This window comes from Calliphora vicina, chromosome 3 (genome assembly GCF_958450345.1).
Source record: "Calliphora vicina chromosome 3, idCalVici1.1, whole genome shotgun sequence".
Classification (NCBI taxonomy): domain Eukaryota; kingdom Metazoa; phylum Arthropoda; class Insecta; order Diptera; family Calliphoridae; genus Calliphora; species Calliphora vicina.
The window spans coordinates 87,162,817-87,174,062 of NC_088782.1; the positions used below are offsets into that span (position 1 = coordinate 87,162,817).

General features: G+C 38.1%; 1 protein-coding gene across 1 annotated transcript in view; it reads right to left on the reverse strand.

The window, feature by feature from the left end:
* Positions 1 to 11,012, reverse strand: part of kug (kugelei) — a 733,937-nt gene extending 722,925 nt beyond the window's left edge. Inside the window, exon 1 of the mRNA XM_065505961.1 lies at positions 10,817 to 11,012. The gene's annotated coding sequence lies outside the window, so the exon portion shown is untranslated. The remainder of the gene's footprint in view (positions 1 to 10,816) is intronic.
* Between the last annotated feature and the right edge of the window lie 234 nt (positions 11,013 to 11,246).

Here is an 11,246-nt window from a genome sequence, read left to right on the forward strand (position 1 = left end):
TGTGGAGTTCTCAGTCTCCCATCGGACGCGTCCCAGGTGGCGGATAGGGGGAGCAACTGCCTAGTCTAGTGATACTGTTTTGACAACAGGTCACTAGCCTTGACAAATGCTCAAGCGATGTCAATATCTTAAGATGCATTTTTAACAAATGGTCTGAACTTCTTGACATAGCTAGGTCGGTAAACGGAAATGTGTCAGCCGACTATCATAATACTGTGATGCATTTTATAACAAATGGTCACAGTAGGATGTAATTGGTGTTAGGATACTGTTATTACTGGTGATACATTTTTGACAAATGGTTACCTAGTGCTAACACATTCTCTCTCTCTTCTAGTGTTACTACCCGCGGACCAAAACTGTTCTTTCTCTCTCTACTCTTTCTTTCCCCCCCACTTGTAAGGTCAAGGTGATGGTAGCAGTGCCGAAGACCTGAATGGCTAGTAAGTGGTTAAAGATAACTAGTCGCTAACAGCTCCCCTCCGACGCCAGGGCACGGGTCGGTTGTAATACAGTTTTCGCCCAATCCAGGGGAAACCTATGCTGGCTGATTGCAAACAGTCGACTGTCCAACCTTCTGGTGACAGTTTGACTAAAAGCAGCGAGGTAGCCTTGGACTTTAAGCCAAGCACCTCAAAAGCTGCATTAGCCCTCGCTGGTAATATACCAGCAACAGCCCCTGCATTGGACACTGTCGAGAAGACAGTTGTCCCTGCGAAAATGCTACAGGTTGGATCGTCGAACCAGAAGTCGGGTCCAACCACCGTAGCCCCACCCGCCACTACGGCAGAACCGAACGCCCCCATTCGCAAAGAACCATCCAGGAGGGCTTTCGTGCAAAGGCGTGCCGCCATGCGCATTATCGACCGGCTTGGATCCAAGTCGGCCGATGCGCTTAACATCGACGAATTGTCGAAACTAAGTTGGGCTAAGGCTCAACTGGCTGAGCTGGACAGCTCAAACACTCCTCCAAGCGCAGATGCAGCGAACCAAGGCGCATCTGCTGGGCCCAAACGGCAACGCTCAGAGGAGGAGCTGCTCCAGCAGCAAAACACACAGCCGAAGACTAAACGTCCGAAGCAAGAGGCTCGGAAGAAGGCCTTACAGTGAAGTTGCTCGCAATCCACTTGTAAGGGCTATTATCGACAGGAGTGTTGATGACGGAGCTATCTCCCAGGAGAAATGGCTGAAAATCCGTCAGGGTATGCTGGGGGTATACTGGAAGATTCTCAAGGAGAATCCCGGTCCATCCCCGCAAAACGACGATGCTGGCTGGTATCAAGGCCATGTAAAACTGCTAGCGTGTACCAATGACCGCTCAGCTCTACTGCTAAAATTAGCAATTGCGTCCCTAGGGGAATTGTGGCCTGGCGCGAAACTGGACGTGATCCCGGTAAACGAGATACCTCGTAGACCGAGATCAGTCACAGTTATTCCGGCGGAGCCACATGAACCTGAGGAGATTCTGGCATACATTCAGAGCGGTAATCCCGATCTACCAACCCATAACTGGAAGGTGGTTAAGGTTTCCGCTCCTGAAGGTGCGGATAGAAAGGTGGTCGTAGTCCTTAACAAGGAATCCTTGGCGCCACTACGTGAGAGGCAAAGCAAGATTTACTATGGTTTCGATAGTATCAAGCTGCGCATCTACCGTGGTGACGACAAGCTCGACCCCGAAACTTCTGGTGTTAAACTGGAAGCTCCGCAGGATATGGACTGCAAAATTAAACTGGACGACCCCGCAAGCTCTGAGGACAAAATGGAGACCCAATCACACTCCAGTATGGTTGGGGACCTATTCTGCGCTCTGGGTGATGTGGAGGATGAAGATGTTCTTCTGGAATCAGACCCAGAAGACATCGACGTTACGGTCATATATGATCCAGACCATGGTGAAGGCGATCCAAGTGAACCTTCACCACTCTAAGGCAGCTTCGGCTGCCCTGCTCCTCCACATTGCTAAATATGGGGAGGACATTGCGTTGGTCCAGGAGCCGTGGATACACAATGGCGAAATTCGTGGACTCAACGCCAAAAAGTACAAACTTTTGTACATAAGACGCACAGGTAAAATAAGATCTTGCATTTTGGTTAAGAACCATCTTAATATCTTCATTCTTCCTGATTACAGCGATGAAGATACAGTAGCTGCTGCTTGGGAGACAGGTGCAGGTAAGGTGTGGCTGCTCTCGAGCTATATGGCGCACGACCAGGTTGAACCACCACCGAATAACCTGGTATCTAATATGATGCGTGCCGCAAATAGGGCCAGAACTCCGGTAATTATCGGAGCTGATGCAAATGCTCACCACACAATCTGGGGTAGCTCAGATAGAAACGAACGAGGTGAGTACATTCTAGACTTCATATTAGACTTTAATCTGGTAGTTGTCAATCGAGGTTCAGAACCTACTTTTGTGGTAGCAAATAGGCAAGAAGTTCTGGACATTACGCTTGTCAGTGCAAGCCACTCGCAACTCATAAGGAATTGGAAGGTTTCAGATGATTGCTCTCTGTCTGATCACAGGTATCTGACATTCTTAATAGAATTGGAAGTTGAGAAGGAAAAGCCTTTTCTAAATAGGAGGAAAACCAATTGGGATGATCACAGGCGGATCCTTGATGGTTTACTTCCCTCACCCCCTCTCATAGGTGACACTAAGGACATTGAAAGCGCTGTGGAAAAGCTCACACTTTCTCTCAGTGAGGCCACAAGACGTACATGCACTCCCTCTGCTCGCAGAGGAAAGGTAAGACCTCCATGGTGGTCTTTAGACATAGCGAACACTAGGCGTAATTGTCGTAAACTATTCAACGAGGCGAAAAGATCAGGCAACTGGTCAATGTATAAGTCTATGTTGAACAAATTTAAGAATATGGTCAGGAGCGCGAAACGTAAGTCCTGGAGGAATTTCTGCAGCGGCTTCGAAAGTTCCTCTGAGACAAATCGTCTGCGCAAGATCTTATCGAAAACACCAACTGTTCAAGGTTATATTCAGAAACAGGATGGTAGGTGGACTACTGATGGACGTGAGACACTAGAAGTACTCATGGACACTCATTTTCCGGGGAACTTGCCTCCAGATATTGCTAGTGCATCCCAACCGAACAATCCCAAGACGAACATTTGATAAAATGGGCCATACGGAGTTTTGACTCTTACAAGTCTCCGGGCCCAGATGGTATAATACCCGCTGATCTACAGAATAATATAGATCTAGTCACTCCTTGGCTGATAACTATCTATCATGCCTGTCTTGCATGGTCCTACATACCAAAACGGTGGACCGAATGCACTGTGACATTCATTCCGAAAGGGGGGAAAGCGTCACACACCAAAGCAAAAGATTTCAGACCAATAAGTCTATCATCATTCTTGCTGAAAACCCTTGAAAGAATCATCGACATCCACATACGAGTGTCTTTGAAACAAGGATCAGTATCTCCCTCTCAACACGCCTACATGAAAGGCAAATCCGTTGAGACAGCACTTCACTCCTTAGTGGGATATATTGAGAAATCCCTTGAATTTGGTAATTTCTCGTTAGTGGCCTTTCTGGATATAGAAGGAGCCTTCAATAACGTAGAATCTGCAACTATCGTTTCAGCTCTACAGGATCTTGGTTTAGACCAATCAACTGTAAGGTTCATCACAAACCTTCTACGATACAGGATCATTCGCTCCGAAAAGGGAACGGCAGTGATCACGAGAATGGCCACTAGGGGTACACCTCAGGGAGGTGTCTTATCACCACTTCTGTGGAATTTGGCCATAAATTGTCTGCTCAGGAAATTGGATCTCTTAGGTTATAAAACTGTCGCCTACGCGGATGACGTCGCGGTGGCAGTCTCTGGGATCCACTTGGACACGATATCACAACGCCTGGAACATGCACTCAGTATACTGAGTCGGTGGAGTACGGACAGTGGATTGAGTGTAAACCCAGGCAAAACTGAACTTGTACTGTTCACAAGGAGGTACAAGATTCCTCATTTCTCGCTTCCCCGATTAAATGGTGTTGAACTAACACTATCGGACAGTGCAAAATACTTAGGAGTTATTCTGGATAGTAAACTATCCTGGAAACCCAATACCCTTTCAAGGACGTCAAAAGCCTTGACGGCTATGTATGTCTGTAAGAGGGCGATAGGTACGCAATGGGGTATTAGACCCCAGTTTGTCAACTGGCTATGTGATGCGGTCATTAAGCCGACACTATTTTATGGAGTTTCTGTCTGGTGGAAGGCACTAGACAGTGGCTCGACGTGTATGCTATTCGAGAGAGTGTTAAGGAGAATGGCAATCCTGATAACAGGAGCTTTAAGAACGACCGCAACAAAGTCGCTCTTTACTATATTGAACTGGATCCCTGTGGATCTTATGGCAAGAAAAATGGCATTTACTTCTGCCTTTAGGCTAAACGCGATTGGTGCGTGGAAACACGCTCCATATGGTCACGCCAGCATAATAGGTAGTATTCAGACTCTTCCGGAGAATATCGATTACTGCATTTCTAGGCCCTTCTTAGCGAGGAATTTCGATTTCTCAATTCCGTGTGGTACGGAAGCAATGAACGGGCCCTTACATGACACAACGGGTCTCTCAGTCTATACGGACGGTTCTGTGAAGGGAGATCGAGTTGGCGTAGGTGTCTATATTCGGGAACTCGATATTAGGTTATCTTTCAGACTTCCGAATGAATGTAGCATTATTCAGGCTGAATTATCGGCCATCAAAAGGGCGGCTAACTGGCTTAGTTATAACAAGATATCTGACAGGGATATTTGTATATATACTGACAGTCAGGCAGCTATAAAATCCCTGACAGGTGTATACACAACATCTAACTTAGTCCAGGAATGCCGGGCATCCTTAAACAGGATGGCGAGACATTCAATAGTCGTACTCAAGTGGGTACGGGGACACGGGGATATTACTATTACGGGCAACTGTGTTGCCGATGATCTGGCGAGAAAAGGCGCCATGTTACCTGACGGAGACATAGATTTCCTATGTGGGATTCCGTTATCCAAATGCAAGCTACAAATTAGTAACTTCTACTATGAGCTCGCTCAGGCAAGATGGGACTGTGAACCCACATGCACTATGACCAGGACGATATGGCCCCGACTAAATCGGGGACGGACAATTCATCTTCTTGGCTTTACACGCTCACAATTGAGTGGTGTAGTGGCGGTCATAACTGGACACTGCACCTTTGGTAACCACGCTAGGAGACTTGGTTTGCCGTACCACGACTTCTGCAGAAGTTGTCAAAATGAGGAGGAGGATGAAACTATTTTTCATCTTCTTTGTCATTGTCCGGCATTAGGAGATCTACGCCTAAGGTTTCTGGGGCATCGTTCCCTTGATAGTCTCTCTGAGCTCTCGAATATGAGGCTTGAGGGCATTAGTGCCTTTATAGGTAGAAGTAATTGGTTGAAAAGACCAGACACGGGGATCACTTTAGAGTGACCCAATGATCGCCGACTCATTGGCACGTAAATTCTCCAAGATCTCCTCCCTCTCTTTTTCTTCTTACATCTCCTCCTTAACTTCTTCAATCTTCTTCTTCTCCCTTTTTCACTTATATCTGTCCCTCTTTCTTCTTCTTTCTTCTACTTTCAGGTAACACAAAAGGACCATTGATGGACCCATGTGAGCTGCTCTTTCTCTCTTCCTTATTTCGTGGCTGCCTGGAAAACCTAACCTAACCTAATATAACAGCGTGTTAAGCTGAGTTTAACTGACAAGTAAGAAACTAGCTCTAAGTCATGTACATAAACAATTCATATATCAATGTGTGTGAAGATAAATTTATATTTATTTAGCACAGACCTAAACCACATATTTTAGCTCAGCCCATTTTGCAGTTAACAGAGCACTGTTAATCACTTAACAGTCATAATACTTGAATTATAATAAACAAATTTATACCTACAATATCTGAAATAATTTCAGAATAAGAAAAAAAATGGAAAAAATTAAAAAAAAAACTATCCATCTGAAATAATGGATGGATATTTGAATCCATCGTAATATCAGGATTCCAATAAATTTGACTTTTTTGAAAAAATAAATCTGGAGAGGATTTTTGGCCATTATGGAAATTAGGAAAAGGGCTCGGATATGACACTATATAGAAATGGTAGTCCTAGGGTCACTTAATGGAACTGTGGTAGTGGGATATCTGAAATAATTTTGGGATTCCAATAAATTTTAGTTTTGTGAAAAAATAAATCTGGAGAGGATTTTTGGCCATTATGGAAATTAGGAAAAGGGCTCGGATATGACACTATATAGAAATGGTAGTCCTAGGGTCACTGAATGGAACTAGGACTACCATTTCTATATAGTGTCATATCCGAGCCCTTTTCCTAATTTCCATAATGGCCAAAAATCCTCTCCAGATTTATTTTTTCACAAAACTCAAATTTATTGGAATCCCAAAATTATTTCAGATATCCCACTACCACAGTTCCATTCAGTGACCCTAGGACTACCATTTCTATATAGTGTCATATCCGAGCCCTTTTCCTAATTTCCATAATGGCCAAAAATCCTCTCCAGATTTATTTTTTCACAAAACTCAAATTTATTGGGAATCCCAAAATTATTTCAGATATCCCACTACCACAGTTCCATTCAGTGACCCTAGGACTACCATTTCTATATAGTGTCATATCCGAGCCCTTTTCCTAATTTCCATAATGGCCAAAAATCCTCTCCAGATTTATTTTTTCACAAAACTAAAATTTATTGGAATCCCAAAATTATTTCAGATATCCCACTACCACAGTTCCATTTAGTGACCCTAGGACTACCATTTCTATATAGTGTCATATCCGAGCCCTTTTCCTAATTTCCATAATGGCCAAAAATCCTCTCCAGATTTATTTTTTCACAAAACTCAATTTATTGGAATCCCAAAATTATTTCAGATATCCCACTACCACAGTTCCATTCAGTGACCCTAGGACTACCATTTCTATATAGTGTCATATCCGAGCCCTTTTCCTAATTTCCATAATGGCCAAAAATCCTCTCCAGATTTATTTTTTCACAAAACTCAAATTTATTGGAATCCTGATATTACGATGGAAACAAATATCCATCCATTATTTCAGATGGATAGTTTTTTTTTTAATTTTATCCATTTTTTTTCTTATTCTGAAATTATTTCAGAGATTGTAGGTATAAATTTGTTTATTATAATTCAAGTATTATGACCGTTAAGTGATTAACAGTGCTCTGTTAACTGCAAAATGGGCTGAGCTAAAATATGTGGTTTAGGTCTGTGCTAAATATAACTATATAGAAATGGTAGTCCTAGGGTCACTGAATGGAACTAGGACTACCATTTCTATATAGTGTCATATCCGAGCCCTTTTCCTAATTTCCATAATGGCCAAAAATCCTCTCCAGATTTATTTTTTCACAAAACTCAAATTTATTGGAATCCCAAAATTATTTCAGATATCCCACTACCACAGTTCCATTCAGTGACCCTAGGACTACCATTTCTATATAGTGTCATATCCGAGCCCTTTTCCTAATTTCCATAATGGCCAAAAATCCTCTCCAGATTTATTTTTTCACAAAACTCAAATTTATTGGAATCCCAAAATTATTTCAGATATCCCACTACCACAGTTCCATTCAGTGACCCTAGGACTACCATTTCTATATAGTGTCATATCCGAGCCCTTTTCCTAATTTCCATAATGGCCAAAAATCCTCTCCAGATTTATTTTTTCACAAAACTAAAATTTATTGGAATCCCAAAATTATTTCAGATATCCCACTACCACAGTTCCATTAAGTGACCCTAGGACTACCATTTCTATATAGTGTCATATCCGAGCCCTTTTCCTAATTTCCATAATGGCCAAAAATCCTCTCCAGATTTATTTTTTCACAAAACTCAATTTATTGGAATCCCAAAATTATTTCAGATATCCCACTACCACAGTTCCATTCAGTGACCCTAGGACTACCATTTCTATATAGTGTCATATCCGAGCCCTTTTCCTAATTTCCATAATGGCCAAAAATCCTCTCCAGATTTATTTTTTCACAAAACTCAAATTTATTGGAATCCCAATTATTTCAGATATCCCACTACCACAGTTCCATTCAGTGACCCTAGGACTACCATTTCTATATAGTGTCATATCCGAGCCCTTTTCCTAATTTCCATAATGGCCAAAAATCCTCTCCAGATTTATTTTTTCACAAAACTCAAATTTATTGGAATCCCAAAATTATTTCAGATATCCCACTACCACAGTTCCATTCAGTGACCCTAGGACTACCATTTCTATATAGTGTCATATCCGAGCCCTTTTCCTAATTTCCATAATGGCCAAAAATCCTCTCCAGATTTATTTTTTCACAAAACTCAAATTTATTGGAATCCTGATATTACGATGGATTCAAATATCCATCCATTATTTCAGATGGATAGTTTTTTTTTTAATTTTTTCCATTTTTTTTCTTATTCTGAAATTATTTCAGAGATTGTAGGTATAAATTTGTTTATTATAATTCAAGTATTATGACTGTTAAGTGATTAACAGTGCTCTGTTAACTGCAAAATGGGCTGAGCTAAAATATGTGGTTTAGGTCTGTGCTAAATAAATTTAAATTTATCTTCACACACATCATATATCATATGAAAGGGATTTCAAAGACATTCCAAAGACGTATGCGATATTCGAACCAACCAAAGTATATTTATACAAGTACATGCAAGTGATCAGCTGTTTATTTCAATTTCCTTTGTAAATACTTGTGAGATTGTCAAAATTTTTTACTTTGTTGTTTGTCAACAGTTTTTGACAATCTCACCCGTTTTTACACAAACAAAATGAATGTTGTTTTTTTATTGTTGATTTGTTGTAGAGTTGCATGTACTTGTATAAATATACTTTAGAACCAACTATATGTCAATTTCGAAAAAATCAAGTATCAGGCTATTAATTTTAAAGTCTTTAGTATAGGTTTATAGACATATTTCAACTGTTTGTATAAACGATTTAATTTTTTTTTTTATTAATTTGTCTTGGCTAAATATTCGTTCCGCATTGGCGCGGCTAAAAATAAAAAATTCAAAATTTTTTTTCCAAAATCTAACAAACATTTTTCATTTTGATTCATTAAATTATTAAAATCAAGTAATTTAAGCTCTTTAAATTCAGATTACATTTTTATATATCATCTTCTATCTTACAAAAACATTTATGGTTCAGTTTGTATCTATTATATTTGTTAATTAAATGATTATATGAAAACCTTGATATAAAAATAGACTCTTCATAAAATCGACATTTTGAGGACTAAAATCGGCAAATCGCACTTTGCCATTTTTACAAACAAAAATCGCCAAAATGCCGATAAATCGGCAAATCTGGCAACAGTGGGTACATACTACATTTACACCTAACTCGGAATGGCGTTCAAATGATTCTAGTTTTACTAGTGGTAAGAATTTAACAAATTAACTTTCTCGCACACAAAAATATTGGTTCTTTAAGAAATTCTTCGGAGATAAAAAACATAGTTTTAAAGATATGTACTTTTGTTAATATGCAAATTAAGATATTTAAGTGTTTCTTATTTAATATGCAATTGCATGTTTTTACTTGTGACAATTCTCAAAAAATATTTGACGAACATTTTTTTAAATAAAAAAGATATAATTAATTTCTTAGTTTAATTTTTTTTATTAATTCACTTTATTATTGTAAGTGCCACTAGTAAAAAACTTATATTATTATATTCGAACATATAGGTACATATGTATGTATAAAGTAGAACTCATTTTTATTTATTTAATATAAACTTAATCGTTTCGTTTGTGAACCATTATTATATTATTTTATATGTACATTTTTAATATTCAAACGATTATTTATTATCGATATTCAAATTACTTAGTTTTATTATACACAATTACTATTCTAAAATTTTTTGTGAAATACTTTATTTAAAAAAGAAATTACACAATTACAGACCAGTTTTATATGATGTTAAATGAACATGGATTAAAACTGGTTTTATGGACACTTTGATTTTTTTAGAATAGTCGCAGGTAGGTAGAAATGTATTACTGTTTATATGTTATGAATCACCAATAGTATGCAACCTGTTCCGGCAATAATATTTTTTACTTGTTTGACAAAATTTTTAATTTGAAACTTAAGTTTTATTTATGTAGTACATTATGATTTTTATATTAAATATGTATTTCATCATTTAACTGTATACATATATTTTTATGTACATATTGACATGCTTATCACCATTCAATATTTATATGCATTCAAAGGATTTTCTGTTAGCATTCCATTATTATTATTTGATAAAAGGCACATTTTTTCAATTCATTGCATTAACAAATTAAATATTTTTTTTATTAGAAAATTACGGATGTATATAGTATATACATATATATGTATGTATATACACAATGTTTATCTAGTTATGTTATCACTGGTGTTATCAAATATTTTTTTAACACAAATTATATTATAAACAAACTATTTGTTTACATTTTTCAACACAAGTTATATATTTTTAATCTTATTTGTTTTGATTACCCATAGATCTCACTATATATTAACGAACTCTATATACTCATATACACATAAATATAGTAAAAATATGTAGATGCACACGTATGTATACAAATTAGAAAACAATGTGCAGAGATATGATATAAATTCACTGTATTATGGATTAAAACAGGTTTTATATGTATACATACAGAGCAACACTTAATGAATAGGTACATAATATGTATATATTATATACCTTTATTTTTATACACTAGTAGTGACTTGTACTCCAAAGTTGGGAAACGAACCTATTTAAACACGTTATAGTAATTCGACAAGTTTTTTGAGTTTAAGTTATTTCTTTTTCGTATACAAAAAACTACGCCCTTCAGGTAACAAATCCCACATGAACTCCGACAACGACTTCACACGCTGAAAACAAATGTAAAACTACTGAACAACAACTTTTCTATGCACTTCAATGCGGTCAGGGTACACCAAAGTAAATTCTACAATGTACTGTAAATGTATGAAATATATAAAAATAAACCTCTCTCAGCAACTTTTTAATCAACCATACCAGTGTTGTCGACTTTTTAATTTCAATAAATACTGAACTCAATAAAAATAAGTATTACATTGTTTAATGAAAAAATGTATTTCAAACAATGTACAATTTTGATAAG